Source organism: Crinia signifera, chromosome 6 (genome assembly GCF_055691185.1).
Source record: "Crinia signifera chromosome 6, ASM5569118v1, whole genome shotgun sequence".
Taxonomy (NCBI): Eukaryota; Metazoa; Chordata; class Amphibia; order Anura; family Myobatrachidae; genus Crinia; species Crinia signifera.
In genome coordinates this window covers 230,838,368-230,864,193 of record NC_139222.1, presented here as the reverse complement: position 1 = coordinate 230,864,193, position 25,826 = coordinate 230,838,368, and positions in this window count along the sequence as shown.

Sequence of the window (25,826 nt, the reverse complement as noted above, 5' to 3'; positions counted from 1 at the left end):
AGCTGCCCGGGCCCTTCCAGAGGCCAGGGCCCGGGACACAGCACCCCCCTATTTGCAGCCCTGAGCATAGCTCCCATGGCCCTGTGGTCTGGGCAGCCTCTACTTATTCTCATGATTTTCACAATTGATACATAGGGGCATCTGTAAAAGGATACGACTTTGCAAGACTTGTGGCATGCTGTACAATCTTTTTTTTTAAATCATGTATTTTTTATTAAGTTTTGTAAATACAAACATTATAAAATAAACAAAACATAAACATTGCATGTGTGGTGCATCATTCAGAGAATAAAATACTGTACAACCAAAGGTGTGTCTACAGTGTTACATTAGTCACCAGGGGTCATAGACGGTTGATACGAGAATATCGGGAAGCATATGGGCAGGCATTGGCAAGTCTTCCGTTCTAAATATATAGATAATATTGATGAATTACGGGCAAGGGTGTTGTAAATACAGTGCAGAAGTCTGCCATGGGTTCCAAATTTTACTGAATTTTCCTAAACAGTTCAGTTTGGTATACATAAATCGCTTGTGGGATATAGTGGTGTTAACAAGCGCAATCAACATATTAGAAGACGGAGGGGCAGGGCTCATCCAGGCTCTACCAATACATACACGGGCCAGGGTGAGAAGATTGTTAACATATATTCTTTGATATTTAGGGAGTAAATCTTCCATATCCAAACCAAAGATACAGATACGAGGGTTAAAAAGCGGTACCTGCACACCTGTAACCTGAACCTTTGCCAGAACTGTTTCCCAAAAGGAGTGTACCCGTGGGCAACACCATAACAAATGCCAGAAGTTAGCCCCTGGCCCCAGACATTTTGGACAGGCATCAGACCCGGCACAACCAATCTGCATCAATCTGTGTGGAGTCCAATAAACTCGGTGCAGGATATACAGCTGAATCTGCTGGAACCCGGCAAATGCCATGGCACCTCTAGGAGAACCCAGCATATGAGACCAGTCCTCGTCCTCAATGGGCCCAATATCCACCGCCCTCTTAGCACGTAAAGCACCCAATTGCTCAGCACCAGAAAAGGTGAGGAGAGGAGAGTACAGAGCAGAGACCCTTTTTCGTTCCGGCAGCTTACGGATCATCGCGCGGACAGGACATTCTACAAGTTCAGGAACATTCCCCCTCCACTGCGCACATATCGCGTGTCTAAGTTGGAAATATTTATAGAAGTAGTGGCGTGGAATTGCATACATAGACTCCAATTGTTCAAAGGAGTGTAGTACCCCATCCTGGAAAAGATGACCAATTTCAGAGACCCCAAAAGACGTCCAGTCCGGACCAGCCCTTAGCTTGTGAAGTTCAGGAAAGTCTTTATTTCTCCAGATAGGGGAACAGGAATCTAGCACCGGGTTGCCCAATATGACCCCCACCACTAACCACACTTTACGGGCCTGTTGCAGAAGGGGGGGAAGTGCGGTCAAAGGCGTTTGTGCCAATAAAAATTGCAGAGGTGTGAAAAGTAAGCCCACCTTACTTAAGAGGGCAATAGGTAAGTTCCCATAATGCGCAGGCGCAACCCATTCCACTAACTGAGCCAGCTGGGCCGCTAAATAATATAATCGCAGATCAGGCAGTGCCAGAGCTCCGTCGTATCGGGACCTGTATAGGGTTTTTGCCGCTATCCGTGAACGTTTGCCTCCCCAAATGAAGGAGACAATATATCAGGTAATAAGCTTGAATTGGGAAACTGAAACATACACCGGGGAATTTTGAAGAATATATAAAAATTTGGGCTGGACAATCATTTTTATGAGGTTCACTCTACCAGTAGTTGATAAAGGGAGCGTCTGCCAAACCCAAGTTCTTTGGCGTAATGAATCAATTTGCGGGGTCAAATTTAGAGTTATAAAGTCAGAAGGGGAGTGGGAAACCTGTATACCTAAATATTTAAATTGTGTACACCAGCGAAGGGGATAATTATATAGAGAGGGTTGCTTTGTGGTGGGAAGCAAAGGAAACACAACTGATTTATCCCAGTTGATTCCCACCCCAGAGAAACGGGCGTATTCTGTCATCAGGGTAAGGAGTGCTGGTAAGGAGGAAGCCATATTAGACAGATACAGGATCATATCATCAGCGTAAAGCCCAATTTTTTCCTCACTGCTCCCGATCCTGAAGCCCTCAATCAATGGGGAAGCCCTGATACAACATGCCAATGGTTCCACCGCAAGAGCAAAAAGCAGGGGGGCAGAGGACACCCCTGCCTGGTTCCCCTCTCTAAAGCAAAGGAGTCTGTGGTGAAACCATTGACCATTATCCGAGCAGCAGGGCTAGAATATAGCAATCTGACCCAGGCCAAAAAATTCGGTCCTATTCCGAATTTCGCCAAAACATCCCACAAGTAGCCCCACTCCACAGAGTCAAAAGCGTGAGCCGCATCTAGTGAGACTATGACCGCATCGTCCATCCCCTCACCAGCCCACTGTAGATAGGTAAATAGGCGGCGTAGATTAAGAGTCGTCGACCTACCAGGCATAAAGCCGGTTTGGTCGGCATGCACCAATTCTAGTACAACCACATTTAAGCGTATAGCCAACAATTTGGCCAGTATTTTTATATCAGTGGATAGCAAGGAGATGGGTCGATAGGAGTCAGGAGACAGTGGGTCCTTACCAGGCTTTGGAATTAGAGCTATCAGCGCCTCTGCCATAGAGGGGGGGAGGGAACCCTGTTTCAAAAGGTTATTAAAAAGGGATAATAGTCTGGGAGCAAAGAACGTAATATGGGTTTTGTATAGTTCAATAGCGAGTCCATCCACCACCGGGGCCTTGGAGTTGGGAAAGGCTTTTATTGCTACTTCTATCTCTTCCAGCGTAAGAGGGGCATCTAAAAGACACCTAGAGTCTGCGCTTAAACTAGGAATAGTGATATTATTCAGGTATTCTGTTAGCTCCACATCAGTGTAGGTAACACGGGATCTGTACACTCCCCTGAAATGGTTATAGAAGGAGGATGCCACTGGAAGGGTCCCAGTGCATATCACACCATCCTCCTGGCGTATACTGTGCACAACGGTAGGGGGAAGGCTCTCCCAGAAATTTACCAGAGCAGTCTCCTTGAGTGTAGAAGTCGTGGGATTGAAACAACAAGCGTCTTTTAGATTTGTCCAACAGCATCTCACTCCACTGTTTATGAACAATGAGCCACTCTACTCGATCCGCTGCAAGCCCAGAAGTCAAATATTTTTGTTCAAGCTCTGTACTCTGCCTCTCCAACTCAGCCTCAGCCCTGCGGCCAAAGATCTTTAACTGAGCGACACGAGAAATTAGGGAGCCACGCAGAAATGCTTTAAACGTATCCCAAACCAAAGAGGTATTATCCTCTACAGGGTTATTAACAAAATATTCCTCCCAAATTGCCAGCAGCTCGGAGGCCGCTCCAATCTGTGTCAACCAAAAAGGATTAAAGCGCCAAAATTTCGCTCCTCTAGGACACTCCAATTCCACTGAAAAGTACACCGGAGAGTGATCCGAGACACTCCGAGGCAAATACTCAATGGCAGTCACAGAAGGGATCAACCGTCTAGAGATCAGGGCCATATCAATACGGGAAAAAACTCCATGGGTACCTGAGAAGCAGGAGAAACATCTAGCCGTTGGAAACCGAAGTCTCCAAACATCCACCAGACCCACCTCAGCTACAAGGCGAGCAAAGGATGTAGCCCCACTTCGTCCACCCTCGAGAGTAGGCCGCCATCTATCCAGAGAATCATCCATAACTGCGTTAAAGTCCCCTACACATATAACTGGGAAAGAGGGAAAATCCTGCATGAAAATGCAGGCCTTATTGATTATAGTGGGCTGATAAGAAGGGGGGTTATAGATGGCTAGCAACACAAAGGAGCAATCATGTAAGGTACCTGCCAAGAATACATAACAACCCCTTGGGTTTATCTGGACTTTTTGGCATCTGAAGCCCATATTTTTATGGAGTAAGACTGATACACCCCAAGAATTAGGAGGGAAAACAGAATGAAAGGACCATCCCACCCAGGGCTTTTTCAGAGCAAGTACACGGCCACCTACAAGATGAGTCTCGAAGAGGCATGCAATACCCGGGGAACGTGTTCTAAGTTGGTTCATTACCAATGAGCGTTTGACCCTGTCGTTGAGACCTCTAACATTCCATGCTATAACATTCACCATTGTATGATAAGGTGGAGGGGAAAAGGCAGGAGTAAACAGTCATTTAACAGCTTCTGCCTATCAGGCCGTCTCAACCCACATACCGCCCAGAGACACAAATAAGGAAATAATGCACACATAGCAATAAAAATAAAAAACATAACATAGAAAGGAAATCCCCAACCCACCCGGCATACCCACCCAAACATAGGCATACTTATACCCAAACAGTAAAACAAATCTGACCCCTCTAAGGAGTCGTGCTAAAAGAAATCAACAATACCCCTAAGGGGCAACTATTACTATGACCTAAAGAACACAGTAGTCCTGACCTGAATATAATTGGTCAGGGGGGAATATACCCCATATACGACATTTCCAAAGGAATGACATGAAATAAGTGGTGAAATGAAACTTCAAAGATGACTCACAGGAGCAGTTCAAGGAGGAAGTTCTCTAGGAGCTGGCTGTGTATCCATCCATGTCGAAGCTGCTTGCAGTGAATCAAAGAAATGGGTCAGGTTGCCGGCGACCACACGTAGGCGTGCAGGATAAATCATAGAATATTTCAATTGTAAGGAGCGCAACCGCTGCTTAACATTGTCAAATTGTGACCGGGATTTCTGGACCTCCACCGAAAAGTCCTGAAAAGCTGCCACTCTCTGGCCGTCATACTCAAGAGGGCCCTTTATTCTAGCAAGCCTAAGAACCGTGTCCCGGTCCTTGTAATGGAGGAACTTTGCAATAAATGTACGCGGCTGTGCTCCAGGGGGGTAGCGGGCGCCCGCTCAACTGCATATTGGGAGGTAAAGGCATCTTTGCCCAACAGGGACACCAGCCAGGATTCAAGGAAGGATTCCGGCTCTGTACCTTCCGCCTTCTCCGGAAGGCACACAAAGCGGACGTTATTCCTACGAAGCTTTCCCTCCATATCGGTCAATTTCTGCTGGCATGTTGACATTTGAGACTCCAGCGAGGACAGGCGGTTAGGAATAGGTGCACATGTGTCCTCTAGTGTAGAAATACGGTTCTCAGCCTCTCCAACCCGGTCCCTTAACTTCTGCATGTCCTGACGTATAAAGGATATATCAATCTTGCCTTCCGCCACCCTATCAGCAAGACGTTTTTCTGAGTCAGTAATAGCTTGCAGAAGTTGCGCCAGGGTTACTTCAGGAGATTCAGCCATCTCGGACACAGGAGGGGAGGGACCAGGGGGCACCAGCGTGTCAGATGAGGGGGGGGGGAAGAGGAGGCAGGGGGAGTCGGTGCACGGTCCTCCCTCGCAAACTTGGCCAACTTCGCCGCAGCAGAGGAGCCAGTCTTTCGGCCCATAGAGTAATAGGACGTATCCCTAGCAAAGCGGAGAGCTACGTCTCCCAGTGTTATATTAGGAGCCATATGTAACAACAGCACAGATGTGAGTCCAGCTCTGGGGGTAGCAGAGAGGGGCACCTCGCAATCAAAGTCACGACAAGAGGGGGCTCAAAAGATTAATCACAGTCAGAGGCCCATTAGTTCAGTGAAGGGCATCACACATTCCTCCCACAGCACAGCACTACAGCAGTAGTATAAGACTTGAGTGGGTCACCGCAGTAAAACAATAGCCTAGGCCAGAGGTAGTCAGCTCAGGGGGTCAGGGCAAGGCACTTCACCTGCACCACCTGGTTTAACAGCTCCCCTCAGAAGGATTCACAGTACTGGGAAGCACAAACAAGGTAGAGGCCGCCCAGTGCAGCTTGGGCTCCTCTCCAAAATGGCAGGGGTTCTCACTCTGAGGCTGTAGCGTGGACCCTCCAGCGGTCAGGAGCAGGGGAAGGCTGCCAGTATCTGGGCTGCGCAGCAAACAGCCGCCGCGCTCACCACAGCAGCAGTCCTCCTCAGGAGCCAGGCGGGTGAGGCGTCCGCCCCTCAGCGATGGGAGCCAGCCGGGACAGCTCCCCCTCTGCAGCAGCAGCCCCCTCCGGGAGCCAGGGGGGGAAGGCGTCCGGCAATCAGAGAGGCCGTCGGGAGAGCGCTCCCTCCTCACAGACCCGGCAGCGTGTGCACACAGCGGGCGGCGCGGGACAGCTGACCAGGGAGGCAGCAGGCACAGCAGGGCTCCGGATTACTCTCTCCCCGGCAGTGCGGGCCAGCTCAGCTCCGGATCGCCCACCGCAGTCCCCGCTTCCAAGATGGCGCCGACCAGCGCACCACGAGGGGGGAGACACGCCGCAGCTCCCCACGAAGCCACCGGGATATCTAGGCTGCTCAAGTCATGTACAGCAGGGTCCAGGGTACAGTGTCCACCACTTTGCAGGGTGAAGGGGTTACTTCTCCGCAGGCACAGGATGATTACAGGAGTAATAGGTCAGGAGCTATGTAGGAACACGACCTACTCCATACGCCGCTAGGCCACGCCCGGATGCTGTACAATCTTGGATGATTTCCTAAAATGGCAATTATTTACAAGGCAAAATCAGGTAGGGCCCACTGGGGGAAGACAGAGTATGGGCTAATGTTTAGGGTTATGACCAGTCTACCAGATTAATAACAGGCATGCACTGTAAAACAAATACACAATAGTCTGTGCAGTATAAGGTAAAATATGTACATATAATGTTTATCAAGTACACACTGCAGAACCTGATCTCTAGAGGAGGAGTAGCCCCAGGCAGTGGGGCCTACAGGAGGGTTCCCCCATACCCCTGTTCCATCGCTGGGCATGGTGCATTTTATCCATCTGTCCAGGCACCAAACTGAGCAATTCCTTTCTATTTCATTCACTTTATGTGCATTTTGCCATACTATTAATAGTATCTTCTACTTTTCAATAATAACAATAACAATAATAATAAAAAAAAAATAATAATAATGTCTTAAACCTACTGTATATTACAAATTCTACAGTACCAGATACAGTGCACAATCACATATACTGTAATACTGTAATACTGTAGCCATATTATGTGCTGAACAGGAACCAAAAGATACTGCTCAAATGAACCATTGACATTCTGTATATTCATTGACTTTGCTGTCTAGGCTGAATGTGGCCTTATAATATTACAGTATATCTACATCATAAACGTGTAATGCTTTTCTATGGGGAGGTGAAATAATGGTCCAGTGGATCTTTTCATTTGTTGATGTTTATTCGCTCTTCTTGTTAAGTAAACAAGCGAGCACAGAGCAAACCATGGCATATATTCAGCAGAAAATAAAAAAAGATTTAAAATAGCAGCCCATCCAAAACACAGAACGATGCTTCTCTCAGCCCCACAGGCTTATACCACAGAAACCACAAAGCCAGCAGTGGAGCCAGACATACGTCTATACAAATATTCAGTCACCACTACTGGGAGAATTTATTTCAGAGCTCGCTATAATCGTGTTATAATTTCCCAAGTTAGTCTCTGGAGATGTCATAGCGGCTTCTCTCCTATGTCGGAGCACAGACCACAGTACACTAAACAAACAGATATCGTTCTAACTATAAGCAAATTACCCCAAGCCAAAAATAAAAAAAAGACTTTGTCTCCTAAACCAAATAAATGAAATCAACAATATAAATTGTTTTAAATTCTCAATATAGAAATGTCTGCGCTGGACTGAGAACATCCTAGAAAAAGAAAAAGCAATACTCGAGGCACCAAAAATGGCCGTCTTGTTTAGCATATTACTTTGTTACACATTGCCATGGTAACGTTGGTCGCAGTGGTTTGAGGTCTTTGATTTTGCAACCCAATGGTCAAGTCATAGCAAGGGCACAGCAATCACACTTGACCGCAATCACTCCTCCCCCCCACAGACACTCATATATTCTACTGGTGGTACGCCAAGCTAGGAAGGTTCTGGGCTGCTACGTATGTGACCGCAACATGCTGACAAATATGGTGAAGCGACGTGTTTCATTCATCCAGACTTGCGAACAAGAAGCATCATCGCAGATGTTAGAGTTTGTTAATCTTGGATGCTGCTTGACTGTGTCAAACTCAAAGCATTAAGTTCATTCTATTATCTGAATGTAGGGATATTTTGGAAGGAGAATACAGAATAAATCATAACTGTCAACATTTAAAAAAATACATTCCACAGGCACTTTCCTGCTGAACAGATGAATATAAGAACATCACATATGGTACAATCCTGGTCTCCAATTGCCAACACAAAATGTTTAGTGAGTTTTTTTATATAATTGTATAGCATCTACTGAGGGACTTTTGCATTTACCAGCAACTATCAGCCAATCAGCAACTATCACTTTTCAAACACATGACAGTTAGCAGCTGATTTGATGAATCACCATTTAACATTCACGATGAGTGATAACAAGAATCCCACTCATTGATAAATCTGCCTCATAACTGGAATTGATTCCCAATACATAATCTAATTATTTTTACCATACAGTTGCTCAAAACTGATGAAAAGATATTGGAAATATCTTTAGGTAAAACAATCTTCAAAATCCACAAGAGTTATTTTGACATTAGAGATAGCTGGCAACTATGTGGGGTATGCAATCTCTTTAGATATTTCCGACAGTGGAAACATCAGCAGTTCAAGATTCGATCCCAGTCGGGACTCGCCTGTTACAGACCTAACTCTGTATTATTGGAAATGGTTGTGGATTGTTTTTCAACAAAACGGACAAGTTTTTGCTGATCCACAGACTTTCTGACACTCGACAATTGGAACATGGAATACCGACCGGCGAGATCATGTTGGAAGCCGGTGAAAATTGCCGGGATTCCATCTGTCCTGATGTTCCAACAGTCAGAATACCGTATTGAATACCCTCTGTGTAGGAAATATTCCAAATGAATTAATGGAGATTAAGCTGTTACTGTAGGTATTTATTTCTATACATCAGGAATTTCTAAGCTTATTTGCATTAGGACAGTAAGTCTGGGTCTCAGCTTTAAGATCAATAATTTAGTTTTATAAAAACTTTTGAAGGGGCCGATGCAGATCAGATTGTAGGTTGTTCTTGCTGATGTACTGTACTGTATCTTCCGTGCTGTTATACTGCCCAAGAAAAGGGGGAAATAAAAAAGATTCCTGTATGGGGCACTGGATTGAATGAGTCAATTATGTGTCTGTGGAGTTCCGATTAGAAGAGATCTAATATAATATAAAAAAACAGCAAAGTATAATGTCAATTGTAAAATAAATTTTTTCAAGAAACATTGTGAATGTGTGTAAAAATTAAATAACCATTCTCTCACTATTGCCTCTTGTGATTTCTCTCTTTCTATCTCTCTCTCTCTCTCTCTCTATATATATAAAAATAAAAAATGTAATCATATATCTGTATCAATACTTGACCAATGATATTGAGGACTGCTTAGAAATCCACTGTTATTAATTCACAGTGTCTCTAATATATTATATTTCCATCTTAGATCTTTGCATTGTTTACTTTGTTACATCATAGGCTGCCAAGGGATGAAGGTGTTACACCAAGACGGTGTCATCAACTAATGTAACAATCTAATCCTGCTTTCACATTGCCTAAACGTTTGAGAACCAGTATTTTAAAACGGAATTTAAAACGGTAAATTACCGTTTTAAACCCCTTTCACACTGCACATACAGTAAATACCGGGTCTCAAGCAGGTTTGCAGTGTGAAAGCAGGACAGACAGTAGCTTTAAGACAGGTAGTGCACATGTAATGAGCCACTCAGTACATATGCGCATATGTAAAGAGCGCAGTGCATATTAATGAGCCACTCATTACATATGTGCATATGTAATGAGCGGCTTATTACATATGCACTGCGCTAATTACATATGCGCATATATAGTGAACGACTTTTTACATATGCACTACGCTCTCATAGCTACTGCCCGAGTCATATATACCGGTTCAGAGCCGTTCACACTGCATAAAAAACGTCTCTGAACCGTGTAGGACTCTGCTTTTTACCCGTTTGCAAATACCGGTTATTTGTAACCGATAAATGCAGTCTTGTGCTTTCACACTGCAGCTCGGCAATATACCGGTTAAGAGCTGCAGTGTGAAAGGGGTATTAATGTATAAATCATAGGGGATCTATTATTGTTAACTAACAATAATAAATCAAAGCATTTAAGCCTGCAGCTCCCAGAACGGGACCTCGCTTTTCTGCTGGTTCCTACACTATTGCTCAAAATATTTACCATAAACATAGAGTAGCTATCACATTAATGTAAGACTTCAGGCAGAGACGGAACTACCATTGGTGCAGCAGTTACAGTGCACTGGGGCCCTTGGGGACTAAAGTCCACTGATGCCAGGGTCACCCTCTTCCTGTCACCCACTGTTTTTCCCACACCCTGCCTCTCCCTGTCAACACTGCCATGTTGCAACTTGGTTTCGGGTGGAGGAGGGGGCCCAAATTATATTTTTGACCTGGGGCCACTACCCACAAGTTCCGCAACTGACTTCAGGTATGCTATCTGGACTAAAGCTCACAGCAACTATGCTTTTAAAAGTGAGGCAGTTACAGTCAGGGCCGCCAGGGGGGGGGGGGGGGGGGATTTGGCTACTAACTACCCAGGCCCGGGCTTGCTGAAGGGGTCTGGCGGGGGTCATGGTCCGACTTCCTCCCTCCAGCCCCCTTCCCCCTCCGTCCCTCCCGGGCAGCAGCAGCACACCTACAGCATGTGCTGTGCTGACAGCAGGCTCAGCATGAACGTCTCACTAACAGTATGAGGGCTCATGCTGAGCCTGCTGTCAGCACAGCACATGCTGTAGGTGTGCTTCTGCTGCTGCTGCTGAGGGGGGAGGGGGGGCAAGAACACTCCCCCTTGACTTTAGAGTGTTTTAACATTTTTTTTGGGGTGGCCTAATTGAGGAGGTGGCCAAGCCCCCTGTGATTAGGCCACTCCCCCAACATTTACTGGGGCCCATCATACCTCCCAGCAGCCCTGGTTTCAGTACCAACACACCTGTTGTAAAGCACGTAGGAGAACAGCTATAATAACTGAGTTACAACAGGGTGCATTAGAAAATTTGATCACAAAAATATCAATTAAAAAAATTTATCTAATAAACAAAAAGCTCTAATTCACGGTACTCTCCATTCCTAGATTTGGGTTACAAATGTAGGAATTATCGGCACCCCTGCTGATAATCAGACAACTGCAAATGCACATGGTACGCTGTGCGCATGCGCGAGCCATCCGTGCAAAGGCAGCCAGCGATGGCAATCCATCGCTAGCTGCTCGCAGGGTGATTGACAATCCTAGTAACATCACTAATGACACCAGGCATGGTAATGAAGGATGGAACAATGATTATTCTGTCATTCATTAACATTTCTTCAATGTGTATGGGTCGCTGTGGTGTGTGTGCAGGGGGACACACCAATATTTATTGTGCCTCCGGGCAACTGGGACGAACTTACGCCACTGATCAGATATTTGGAGTTGGGTTCAGCCTACCAGAGGTGGGGATGTTGGCAGTCACAATACAAACTCCCACATCCCAACTACCGCATGCAGGCCAGCACTGGAATCTTGAAATCAATGAGGATGTTTACCCAGGAATCCCGAATGTCCGGATGCCAAACATACATATGCAGGATGGGTTATGGTTAGGTCAGTGGAAATGGGGGGGTGTAGGTCTAGGGGGGACTTAACGTTAGGTTGTGGGGGGGGGGCGGGTGTTACAATTAGGCTGCAGAGTGAGAGGGTTTTAGTGCGGAGGAGGTTTAAGTTTAGGTGGCGGGGAGCGGGAGGATGCAGCTGCGGGCTCCACAGAGGCCACCCAGTCATCCGCTTCATGGGGGGGGGGGGGTCGGATGTGGCCATGACCTGCTCCATGGTTGGGGGGGATGCGGCCGCAGGCTCCACGGGGGAATGTTCAGCGATATCTACATTAAGACGGAATATAAATAGTCTCCGTATTCACACAGAGCAGTAAGCATAGTGTTTTAATTAGTGTTGTAAGTGTAGTATTTTACTGTGTTACAGCAACATCAGGAGAGGTTTAGAACCTTATGTTTTGACTACAAATGAGTTTTATAATTTATTCTGTCCTATAGACTGCAGAACAAATATCTGATATATAGAGCTGTATTCAATGCCGCAGACGAGGGTATTTGTATGGCGAGGATGGCTGTTCCTCACCAACAATAAGCCACCCTCACTGTCAAACCCCCTCGCTATGAGAGGCTGGAGTTGGAGGGGTGGGCGTAGGGTTGCCATGGGTGGGAGACGGGGTCTGGGCGTTCTGTGCATGGGGTAGAGGCCGATGTGCCGTGGGTTGGGGAAGGCGGGTGTGTGTGTACTGCGGGTGGTAGAGTTGCGGTTATGGTGTTTCCGCAAAGTGGATGTGAGAGTGTTGCGTGTGGTGGAGGGGCGTGGGTGTTGCAGGTGGGTGTGGAAGTGGCGTGGGTGGGTGACTGAGGGTCATGTGCGAGGGTGCCGTGGGTGGGGGAGGGTGCTTGTCGGTGGGGCAGTGGCACGTGCGGGGATACTGTGGATGGTGGAGTTACGTGTGTGGGGGCTTTCCGTGTGCGTGGTGTGGGTTGGTCAGGTGCGGGGCTGCATCAGTTGAGTGATGGGCAGTTGCGGGGGTGGTGTGGGTGAGTGAGGGATGGGTGCATGGGTACATTGGGTGGGGGATGGGCTGGCACAATCATGGAAATGCTGGGCCATGCATCCATGGGGTGGGCGGCTGACGTCATATGACATGAAAGTATAGACAGGGTGAGCAACCATCTAATAATTTCTCCTCCTTGCAGCCGCACATGAGTGGATGTGTAAGCGACACTATAGTTTGCTGGTTGTATATTTTAAAACACACCAATAAAAGTTATGTTTGAAGTTTTTTGTTAAGACCTCTACCAATTTTGTCCAGTGAGTGCCCCACATAGGAATACAAAATTTGCAGCCTTGCGGGTCATCTAAATGCCCCCCGCCACCCGCATGACCGTTCGCCCCCCTTGCACACCAATTTCCCCACATACATGTGAATGGATGTTTAGCATAAACATCCATTCGCAGCCTTGTGTACAGGGGTGAAATCATTCAATGGTCGTCGACTATCAAATTATTTCTATCAGTCGCAGTACCATTTCTATATCAGTCGCAGATGTAAGACACCTCTCTGGTGTCTTACATCTGTTTTTTCCCTGTACGAGAAGTAGGTGCTGCCTGCCTCCCGCAACCACGTCATGGGCAAATTTCCATGGGAACATACCCATGGGTGCAACCACGTCCTGCTGCCCTATGCCACCACCCATGCTGCTGTGTGCGAGCAGCCGTTGAAGAATCAATTCACCATGGCCGCTCGCACAATGCGGCTGCACATGCGCATAAATGTTTATGCGCATGCGCAGTCGCTAAACATCGCTCCCCTGTGCGAGGATCGCAGCGGCTTTGTGACATCACATGCAGCCGCTGCAAGACAGAAAATGTTGATCTTGCGCCTGCCTTCGCAATCATGCTGTGCAGGCAGGAGCAGGGGTTTACCATAGAAATGGGAACGCACAGCTTTTCTGTATTCCGATTGCAATTATATTTGAGTTGCATCGCGGAGGTGGACTCTGCATGCTGGGCAATATTGCCAGGTGCTGGGTAGTATTGCCAGGTGCTGGGTTTACCCCAGCACGTAGTAGAAAGCAGTCACAGTAAAGCTGAATCAGGCCCATAGGACAGGAACTCTGAAGTATTTGGATTGGAATGGGTTATTGGAACAATACATAAATGTTTGAGCATGTTTGGTAAATACTGGCTGCTATCTCACTGATGTTGGATGTCTTTATTTGTACCATTTGGATTTGAGTTTGGACACATCTCACCCAAAACTATCTCTCTGTGCACGTTATATCTGTACTTATCTGAATTGCAGCATGGGCTAACCAAGGTGCACAGTTACTTGTTCTTTCTTTCTCCATTGCCAATAAAGAATCTGCCCTATAGGCTCAGGTAGAAGGTCAGAGGGGGCGTGTCAATGGAATTACAGGTGACGCCGAGTTGTAATGAGTATAAACATCAGTTTGCAGATGAACATTCTGTGCTAAGGACAGGGCCTGTAAAGTGCGTTCTGATGACGATGATGGTGGTGGTAATTAAAGTAAGCACACGGATAGGGGTGGTCTGACTGCACTACTCTGTATACCGGCAAAAATACACATTTATTTTTGCACACACAATGTGCGAGTAAGTACAGCCAATGAGTGCCCAATTCTGCATCAGAGACTAATGTCCGGTGGGAGAGACATTAGGGGGGATTAGGAGAAACCAACCGCACCAGTTTATCTGATCTAAATAACTCTATTCCCCTAGTGACTCCCCTAGTGGCATAGGAGATGTGCTGCTGCTCGGAGCATCAAGAGCTGCATTCTCCACCCACAACTGAAGCGGGCCCCCTGACATCTGATGCTGAGGAAACGCTTATCAATCAGGACTCATTGGTGTTCTCTCAAACGTTTACTGAACATCAAAAATGTGGACCACAGCAGAGCATGAAATCAGTAGATGCATTAGAAGTCTCTAAATTTGTTGATGCTCTTCTCAGCTTGGCATCCTGGTGTTCATGCCACTTTAACCCCTTCCAACCTAACATTTATTAAGCAATCAAAATATACAGACAAAAAGCTATAAATGTGCAGATGTCAGTACAATATTTTCAGCGGTGTAGCTTTGTTTGGGGCACCCCCCGCCATTAATGGGGGGGCGCCCCGCCCGTCCGTCCATCCGGCCGGCCCCCCGTGCCTGCCCCCCGTGCCCCCTCCCCCCATTGCCGCATGCTTACCTGTCCATGCGTCCCAGGCTCCCCTCCTGGCTTCAATAAATTCTATGCAGACGGACCACGATAAAATGGCCACCCCCATACCGCAGACAGTTTCAGAGAACAGTCTGCTTTATGGGGCGGCCATTTTATCGTGGTCCATCTCCATAGCATTGATTGAAGCCAGGAGGGGAGCCGGGACGCGCGGACAGATAAGCATGCGGGGGATGGGGGGTGGGGGGATTACTATAGCCCCCCTGGGGCCCCCATATGCACAGCGCCCCCCGCGACCGCGGGGGGCTGCGGTGCTATAGTTACGCCACTGAATATTTTCAATTTTGTCATAGTGCAAGTTTCCTGACATAAAATAGAGAAGCTAAAAAGAAAAGCGTAACCAAATTCCACAACAATGGGAAGTCTCCTTCTATTGATGATGGACCAACTAATGTTTGTCACTCTCTGCCCCGTTAAGTTCTTCACGTTCATGACTGTAGCCATCTTGTTTCTCACCTCACCTCTCAGTGTATTCTAATCAGTGGCTTTCCTCCCCAATTAGTCTCCACCTCAGCATGTGGCTATCAGCATAATTAAGCCAACAAATATTTCAGGAACCAGCATCGAATCTGTTCTATATTACACAAGTGAACCAGACACTTCATATAAACATGTACAGCTATGGATTAACGCAAGCTATATTCAGTTATTTAATTGGCATTTTCAATCAGGGAAATCCAATTATATTTCCCGCCATCATTTTAGGTTGATACTTTTCCAAACCTCATACTGATGTTTTCCGACTACTGCATTTATGTATTTGAGGAAACACATAATTTGAGATCATTTAAAGATGGAAAGGTTATCATTGTAATGAGACAATGATGCGCTGAGGTGAAATTGAAACCTACCTGTCTTTGATCTAGCTGTTTGTGTAATTCTAAGCGTCCTTTGAAATCCAACTTAAACACATGCTATCTGTCCTGTTATTATAGAGGTACCTTGACGGGGGCCCTCATTCAGAATGATGAAGTTATCTAAGGTCAGTAAGATGAGCGAGCTACTGAAAAATGTATTAACAAGGAATGAGGTATCAATCCCCAGCTGCAGGACCATCTCTGATTCTTGCCCTATATACTGTGTATAATAATTAGTTCATTCGTTTAAAAAAAAAAAAATGTTTATTAAAATACATGCGTCATAGTAACACCTTAGTATTATGCTTCCTATGCAGAGGCAGAACTCTGGGAGGCAATGGAGTCGTCTCCCGCCGGGCTCCTGCTCCCAAGGGGGCACCTTTCTTCCCCTGCAAGTTTAAATCAGTTCATTGAAAGCCAACAATATCACTTCTGTGGCTGAGTTCTGAGAAATATGTGTGTTCTCTCCTCTCTCTCTATATATATATATATATATATTGCCCTATTGCAAGGGCAATGAAGAAGAATGGTGGATAAAGTAACTGCAGTTATCCTCAGTAATTTATGATATGAAATTATATATTTTTTTTCAATAAAATTACTCTATTTAAAAAGAAAAGTATACGGTGGGTATCACTATGGTCAACACAAGAGACGGTCACTGATTATAATAATGGCAATAGCAGTTATCTGGATTTACTGCAGATATCAATGTTAGTCTCTCTGGTGACTTGACAGCGGTAGTGAGGATGCTGCAATACTCGAACCAATAACAGGTAGACTGAACAGCAGGTGTAAAAGGCAAACATAGACCAAGTATACTGGTAGAGTATGCAATGTACCAGACTGGACACTAGAGGGAGTCAGATAGCAGACAGAGTGGGATGCTGCAGGTGCTACATTAGCAAAAGTACTGCAGCGCTGTGGCAGCTGTTACGCCTTAGGACATCATTGTACAGACTGATCCTAGCTCCAGTCTCAGGGTATATATAGGCGGAGCCTATAACTGATTGGCTGTTGCAGAATGATGTCCGATTAACCATTCCCGGATTGGCTGATGAACTCCTGGGAATCAAACCAATATGGCCGCTCCCGTGTTGGAGACACAAACAATGGCCCTTATTCTGATTGACGCGGACTTTACCGCATACTTTCGGATCGCGTCTTTACGGCGTCTGCGCATGCGTGGAGAACGCTACGCGCATGTGCCACGCCTTGACTCGGTACCAGTTCGGCCAAATCCCGTCCAAAACTGTTCACCGCTATCAGTCGGGAAATATGGGCGTATTATGGGCGTCATGCGGAATGTCACATGGGCGTAGTTTAAAAGTGGGCAAAACGGGGCGGAAACATGGGCGGACACTGGGGAGTACACTTATGTTGGGGGGCGTACATTCGGATACCACTCCGAATGCACGCGATCAAAAGGGGAAGAAATGTGCGGTGTCCACAAGTGTACTATTGCTTTGCGGACACCACTCGTTCATGCGGTAGGCGAACGTACGCCTAATGACTACAAGCATTAACACCTGAACCCAATAGAATCTACTCCTTTACTCATTACTCACTAATAGGACGCTTGTCAGTGCTTTAATTGAAACCATTGCACTTCAATTGCTGTAAGGGTTAATGTGTGCAATGCATGTGTTAGGCATGCTTGTAAGGATATATTGGCATCTAATTGATTCCAATTCCAAATAAGCTGTTTTTTATGAGGATAGGTAATTGAATAAGTGGGTCATGTGATGTATTGCAGAAGATACTTCATAGTGGGTTGTTTGGCGTAAATACTCCGCTTACGGGCGGTAGCACCGCTTGGCTCCCGTTCGGATGCGGTATTTCCGAGCATACTCTGTAATACTCTGTAATACCGTGCCGAATCGGAGTGTTTCTCCCGCACACGCATGGTTTGTATGTCGTCCGTAAACACGCCCTGTTCTTAAAGAGTGAGTCCGTCCGAATGCGGAGGACACGTGGGCGTTTCTACGGACGATGGCCGCATGCGGCAAAACACCGTGGCGTGCGGACCGCTCCGTAAGAATGCGGGAATATCCGCACCGATCAGAATAAGGGCCAGAGTTTGGCATGCATGTGGAAAGGCCTGAGGCCTGTAACAGAGAGAAGGCCCAGTGCTGTGAGTTAGTGAGCAACAAAGCCGCAGGCTGTGTTCAGCAATGTCCGCTGAGATGATAGTCTCTGAGCAAGTCTGACCAGGCACCTGGAGCGGCGGTAAGTATGTCTCAAACCCTGAGTCATGGCACTATATCTGTATAATATTTTAATTTATTTAATAATGACTCTACACATATATCATGTATATGGTAGCTCAGAAGAAAGAATAAAAAGTTTTTTCTAATTCACACTAGTAATGCATATTTGCCTACATGACCCTCTCCATGCGGGAGAAAATGCTCTGTTCCTGGACTTCCCTGGTAATGTATGATTGCCATCACCTGTGGTGAAACACCTTTACCTACAGTCCGGGCCCCCAGCAGCACAGCACCATATCTCCGGCCACCCCCCACCCCGCACGCCTGCCAGCACCCCGCCTCCCCCTACCCCGTCCCCATTACGATTATTTACCATCACCCTCGGCATCGTCCTCCAGCTCCTTCAGCCTCCATGGTCAGGTCCAGAGTGCACACTGCACAGTGCAGCCTGCAGAGCGCCGAGCCCCTCTGTGTCCTAGGCTCGGCGCTCTGCAGGCTGCACTGTGTATTGTGCGTGCCTGGCTGCAGGTGCTGGGTGGGGGAAGCTGTGTACGGGTGCAGGGGGAGGCTGCGGGAAGCTGTCCAGGCCCCTCCAGAGGCCGGGGCCTGGGACAGCTGTACCCAGGGCACCCCCCTGTCGGCAGCCCTGGTCACAGAGTCCTGTGAACTTATTTACAGAATATGGGTGAGATTCTCTAACATTCGTGCCAAGTTTATATTTTTTTTGCTTGTTTTTTTGTGCCTGTTTGAATTTTGCTACTCTCCACGTGGCTGCTCCACAGTCCAAAACAGTGCCACCTGCTGCCAGCCTTCGCAAACCACATCCATATCCCAATGAAGATACTTTAAGTACTTGTGACAAATAATGTATATATATTGTCTACTCTGTGTTTTTAGCATTTACTAGAACAACTGTAAAGCCACATCATCTATCATAAACTAGGCATAATGTATCACTCAGAATGACCTGATTGCCTGTTTCTTCATTTTAAGATTAGACACATGCCTTGATTGGTTGTCTGGCTATTGGAATACGGCCGTTAGGTCGGCAGCACTAAGGTCTCCCTGCATTGGGTCAACCACTAAAGGTCGATATGCATCAAGATCGACACGTTTGAAGGTTCGACATGGGCTAGGTCGACAGTCAAAAGGTCTACATTGGGTTTTCCACTGTTTCTGAGCTGACGTGTGCCGGCAGGCAGTATTTCACACCCTACCATCCACTAGGGGGTAGAGGAAGAATAAAATAGTGTCGACCTTTTGATTGTCACCCTTGCCCATGTCGACTTAATGCATGTGTCAACCTAATGCTATTGACTTTATGGCCCATACCCATGGCTATTACAGTAACTATTCTTCTCAGTGAAGGAAGCTGCTGTGCCGCCCCAAGCAGGAGTACCGCCTGGTGTGCCTACTGGCAATCCCGGCACTGCATGTTGGGCTATGCTAAAGCCAATATTCTGTCGACCTTCCCAATGTCAACCTAATGATTGTGTCGACATTTTGACCCTGTTGTCCTTAGCCATGTCTACCTTTTTCATTTGTCAACCTAAGGCCAGTCAACTTTCAGTGGTCGACGCATTGTATGCCAACGTTCATAGTGTCAACCCAACGATCCATGCCCATCCTAGTCAGGCTTATTCTAACATTGTGTTTGCATTTAAACTAATATCTGCAACTAATTGTTGCTGCAATTTCCCAGCATTCCTCTTGTTTTGCTGAATTATCCCCAGTAATGAAGGAGCCTTTATTTAACTACAATTAGAGCAACACAGCCTATTTTTCATTAAAATAATTGGTAGGTCCTTGTGATATTTTGTGACATTTACATATTGGTGCTAAACTTTATGTGGAGTTTGCTACATCTGTAGGTCAGTTAATGCAAATGAGGTTCAAGACACAACTCAAATGATAATTCTACTTGTCAAAGTATTTCTACATAGACCTTGCCCAGGCCCAGTACGTGAAAGGAGATTCCTGATGAAATCAGCTTTCCACAGTAAAGGTCGCTCCCTGGGCTCATTAATGTAACAACATTTCAAAGTTACAGAGTAACTGTTGGTATTAAGATTTATAAAACTTTTATTGGTAGCATAATATGGAGGCAGAATGAGAAAATTGGCAGACCCAACTTTACACTCTGCAGTGGAACAAGGGGGAGGACCCATCACTCGGGGCTTGTAGTGGAGGCAGAAAATTTGTAGCGCAGGTGCCATCAATACCAAATATAGACACAATGTATAAAGCGGCACTCGGAGAAAAATTGTTGCTGAAAAAACGTTGGTCTTTTTAATCCATGTGCAAAAAATAGTACAACGCTTCTGAGCTCGGTGGCTCTGTCATCAGGTCAGAAAGCACAGCAAAGACATGTTAGACAATACAAACATATATAGAGTACACTTCCCACCACCCCCGTTAATGTCCAGAAAGAGTATTAGTAATATGGTAACACATTTCCCCGTCTACGTTATGGTGTCAGTGGCATCCTCAGATCGTGGTGGATCTGAGGAAGCCTCTGACACCATAACGGAGGCGGGGAAATGCTTTATCATATTACTAATACTTTTTCTGAAATACAAGGTGGCTCTCAGTGGTACCTGAGGGAAAAAAGGAGAGGGAGGAGGGAAAAAACCCTCCAGTTCAATTGTTACATCTGCACCATGACAAACCACCAGGGCAGAGCCGGCCTTAGGCATAGGCAAACTAGGCAATTGCCTAGGGCATTTGGAATGCCTAGGGGCATCAGAAGATTCTGCTGATTAAAATGATATGCAGCATGCCTATATTCTGTGTGTGAGTGAGGCTGTATCTGCATATGAAATAGTGTATTCATGGAAATCACTAAAATATGCAGGTACAGACACAGTCGCACACAGAATATAGGCATGCCACATATCATTTTAATCATCAGAAGCTCCTTGTGTGTGCTGGTCATAACAATGCTAATAAGACGCATTTTCAGCAAAAAAGGCACCCAACATAGCAGAACTGGCCAGGAGCTGCATGGCCTTTTGAATCAAGATTTATGAGGAAACATCTCAGTGTTAGCGGATGTGCAAGTGCTGTCTACGGGTGGGTTGGTTGTGCAATAGTGTTCGGCATATGTGTAAGGGGCATTATGTGAGTCATGTATAAATGCATTAATAATGTGCGACATATGTGTAACAGGCATTATGTGTGTCATGTGTACAAGGGCATTAATAATGTGCAACATATGTGTAATGGGCATTATGTGTGTCATGTGTATAAGGGCATTAATAATGTGCAACATATGTGTAAGGGGCATTATGTGTGTCATTATGTGTATGAAGGACATTAATAAAGGTTGGAATAATGGGCATTATGGTTATAAGGACATTAATAATGTGTGTCATGTGTAAGGGGCATTTATGTGTGGTATTATCAGGGGTGCCAAGAGAAAGGGGTAGGGGGTGCAAATTACCCAGGCCAAAGTCTGATGGAAGGGCCCAGTGGGGGCCCCAGGGCCCCTCCCCTTAAGTGACAGCAGCAGCTGCAGCTCTTCTCCTCTGCTCAGCACACACTGCTTTGTGCTGGGTTGCAGTGTGGCCATGGAGGTGCTTAAAATACAATATTTTCTCAGGATTTTTTTCTAAGGGAATTATGTGAAGAGTAATGTACATAAGGTAAAGTGGTACTACTGTGTAATGTAACGTGACTAAGGGACACCATTGCATGATATAATGTGAATAAAGTTGCACTATTGTGTGGCATAATTTGAATTGGGGGTACTATTGTGTGGCCATGCCCCTTCCCAGCAAGAACACACCCCTGTTTGAGCTGCGCACCAAATGTGTGCACTGTTTCTATTTAAAATATTGCGGTTAAGAGCACCAAAATGATGACTGCTATGATGAGGGTTAATGGTGCTGGGAAAGGGAGCAGAGTCAGAGGCGGAACTAGTGGCGGTGCTAGGGGGGCACCAGCCAAAATCTTGCCTAGGGCTTCATTTAGGCTAGGGCCGGCTCTGCACCAGGGAACACCACCAAACAGGTCACTGAGAGGTATCTTTATCTGTCTGGCCAGACAGCGCAAGGAAGACTTGTTTTAAACAACTAAACTGAACTTTAAAAAGTCATTATATATTTTTTTTTCTTGATTCTTATGTCTATATAAGTTTTTAGAAATATCACTGGCCAGTGGTTTATATTGAATAATAAATCCAGTTTATGCTACGGTCGTCCCCAGCGCAGTTTTTGTATGTTGGTTTTACAAGTGGATAAACAATGTCTAGGTCAACAGTCACTAGAGAGTCACCTAAAAAATGTCGACATACCTTAGGTCAACACTAGCCTATGGCCAAAATAGGCAAGCTCGACAGTCAAAAGGTCAACATGAGTTTTTCATGATTTTTTACAAAAAAAGGTGTTTTTTTTTTATACTTTACTATCCAAGTAGGCATAGAGTGGAATATAATATAATATCTCAACGTTTCTGAAGCATGGCGAGAGAAGTGAGCCATGCAAAAGGAAGTGGCATATATATACGGTGTCCATGTACGATATAGACACCCAAAACTCATAAAAAACGTACTCTGTAATCGTACGATGTACAATTACTTAGAAACCAAAAAATCATGAAACACTCATGTCAGCCTTTTGCCTGTCAACCTTACCTATGTCGACCACAAGTTTGTGTCAACCTTTTGACAGTGTCAACCTAAGGTTTGTTGACCCTTTTTCTGTGTCGACCTAGTCACTGTCAACCATTAGTGGCCAACCTAGTGACTGCCAACTAGGGTTACCACCTCATTCCTTTAATTCAGGACACATATTAATTACACAGGTTCTGTGGCTGGCTGACTACAAGACTCCATTTCAACTGGTTTTAATCAGCCACAGAACCTGTGCAATTAATATGTATCCAGAATTTAAGGGATGAGGTACTAACCCTACTGTCGACCTAGACATTGTCTATCATGCAGCCAGGCTTATCTGACTCTCCCGCCGCTCTAATTCTGCCACTCCCCTTCAACAAAATCTGCACTGGCTCCCATTCCCCTACAGAATCCTCTTCAAACACCTCGCACTCACATACAGGGCCATCTCTAATTCCATTGCTCCATATATCTCTAACCTCCTCTCCATTCATACACCCTCCCGCCCTCTACGGTCGGCTGACGACTGTCGTCTCTCCTCCACTCTGATCACTGCTTCCCATGCTAGAGTACAGGACTTTGTCCGTGCTGCACCCCTTCAGTGGAACGCACTCCCTCACTCCATTAGACTCTCCCCGAAATTGCAAAGCTTCAAACAGGCACTGAAAACTCACCTATTCATCAAAGCGTACCCTTCCACTGCATAAACCAGATGGTTCTCCGACCCCTTGCCTGTTTCCATCCTTCTATCTAACCACCACCCCCTCGCTTGCACCTCTTGTAATCTGTCTGTCTCCCCCTCCTACTAGATCAGTGGTAGCCAACCCTAGCCCTCGAGAGCTACCAACAGTTCACATTTTCCAGACAACCTAGCTGCTGCACAGCTGCACTCATTAATCACTGACACATTTTAAAAGATACACAGATGGAGCTAATTAGCTCAATTGTGATTCTGTGAGGAGACCTGCAAAACATGCACTGTTGGTAGCTCTCGAGGACTAGGTTTGGCTACCCCAGTACTAGATTGTAAGCTCCTCTGAGCAGGGCCCTCTTCCCTCCTGTTGTCAAAGCCCACTTCTCTTCACATTTCATTATACACTCTGTGGCCATCTTCGTCTGCATACTCATCTCAATCATTGGCCTCAAGCCTCTAGTTGTATGTTGATTGAGTCCTCACTACTTACATTTAAGCTGTTATGTGTATTGATCTGTGGCGCTCTTTATTTGTACTCTATTTTTGTTATTTATTCAATGTTATGCCAAGTTTTGTCTCCCTGTATTGTTCCTTTGTACGGCTCTGCAAAACACTTGTGGCGCCTTAGAAATAAAATGATAATAATAATATCATCTATACCAGGGATGGGGAACCTTCGGCTCTCCAGCTGTTGTTGAACTACACTTCCCAGAATGCTTTGCTACAGTTTTAGCATGACCAAATAGCAAAACTGTAGCTGTGCATGCTGGGATGTGTAGTTCAACAGCAACTGGAGGGCCAAAGGTTCCCCATCCCTGATCTATACCATAACCACTGTGGTTTGTGCTTCTTCTTGGTTCTTAGAAAACACCCCCCCCCCCCCCCCCCCCCTGTGTGCACCACGAGGTATCACTATAAAGAAAGAATCTCTTACTGTGCCTTGCCAATGTTAGCTTCTTGGTCAGTGTGCCACAAGTCAAATAAGGTTGAAACTCTCTTTAACCCACTTGAGCATCCTTTTTCACCAGACATATGTGTAGTAAAAGACCAGTTCCCAGGATTGAGGGATGGTCTTTCACAGAAATATGATAGTGTGCAGTGGGCAACTGATAGTCCTTGTAAATAGCTGGCATGTCACATTGAATGAATGACAACATAGTATAGCATATAATATTTTACACATAAGTGGGTGTTTTTGCAGAATTAGAAAAGAATCATACCTTTCGAGCACATATTTCTGCAATCTTCTTCTTAGTGTCAATTTCTATTCACCAACTCCATTGGCAGCTGCCGTATGCATTACACAACATGATAAATATTCAAAAGTAATTGCTTTATTTGAACTCTATAAAGTATACAACAGGCACTCAGCAATACGGCTGCAGGAAAAATACAGAGCAAATCAAGAACAATTCATTAAACGAAGAATATTATTCATCTACATCAAAAGAGTGCAACCGGTCAGCGACCATTTCAGGACAGACGTGTTCAGACAAACAAAAGTAAAGTCACTTTTTTTTTTTATTAGGTTTTTTTTTTTTTTTTTGAAGAATAATATTTCAGAGAAGACCTAAGTAAAATATACCCATAAATATACAAAATAACTAACCATTTAAAAATAGCAGAAAGTGGAATAAATAGGTAACTTCCAATGCAACCTTTCTGACCGAAAGGCCACAAAAGCCTTGGTGTACACTCAGTCTTGGTATCATAACTGTGTCATACAAAAATAAGGAGCAATAGGAACACACTTAATCCTGCTTTCTACTTGTATTGACAGCTTGTGTCAAAAATGGATTGCATATACAAGAACTCAGATAGCAATGGTGCTGCTTTGCTAAGGGCTGTGGGAGGCTAATCATTACAATCTGTTACAAATTACAGGGACATTCATTGTGATGCTACTTTGAGATTTGAAAGGGTGGATGCAGAGATATCTTGGCAAACTCCACTGCTGATACCGTACCGAAAACACTTTCACAGGCTAAAATAGAAGGCATGGATTCACATAACCATATGGATTATGGGCAAGATTGAAACTTGTAATTAACGATGGCTTTATGTTTGGGATGATCATTAAAGATAAAATAAAAGCTGTTATCTGCTACTCAGCCAATAGTGCATCAGCAGGTGTCCCCCTCTTTCCCCAGGATCCCCTCTTTGCCTATCCCACAGGTCTGAGACACCTCCATGGAGGTCAGCTGCCCGCCCCCCCACACCCGCGTCATCATCGGATTACCATGGGAACACCCAGCTCTCTCATGATATGCTGGGCGTTCCCATAGGCAAATTCCCCGGCCTGCCTCCCCTCCGCGCCCCCCCCGCCTGGACTTCTGTGTGCGATCGCTGTGGGCTCTCGCCACAGCGTCTGCACATGCACATAAAAACCTATGCGCATGCACAGCTGCGAACAATCAGTCCCTGTGCAAACGCGTGGGGGACTGATTCAACCAGAATAACCCCCATCGTCTCCGGCCATCCGTCCATGACAGTGATGTGCAGTCAGTGTACACAGGGAAGGCAAAGCCTCACCTGTCATACTTC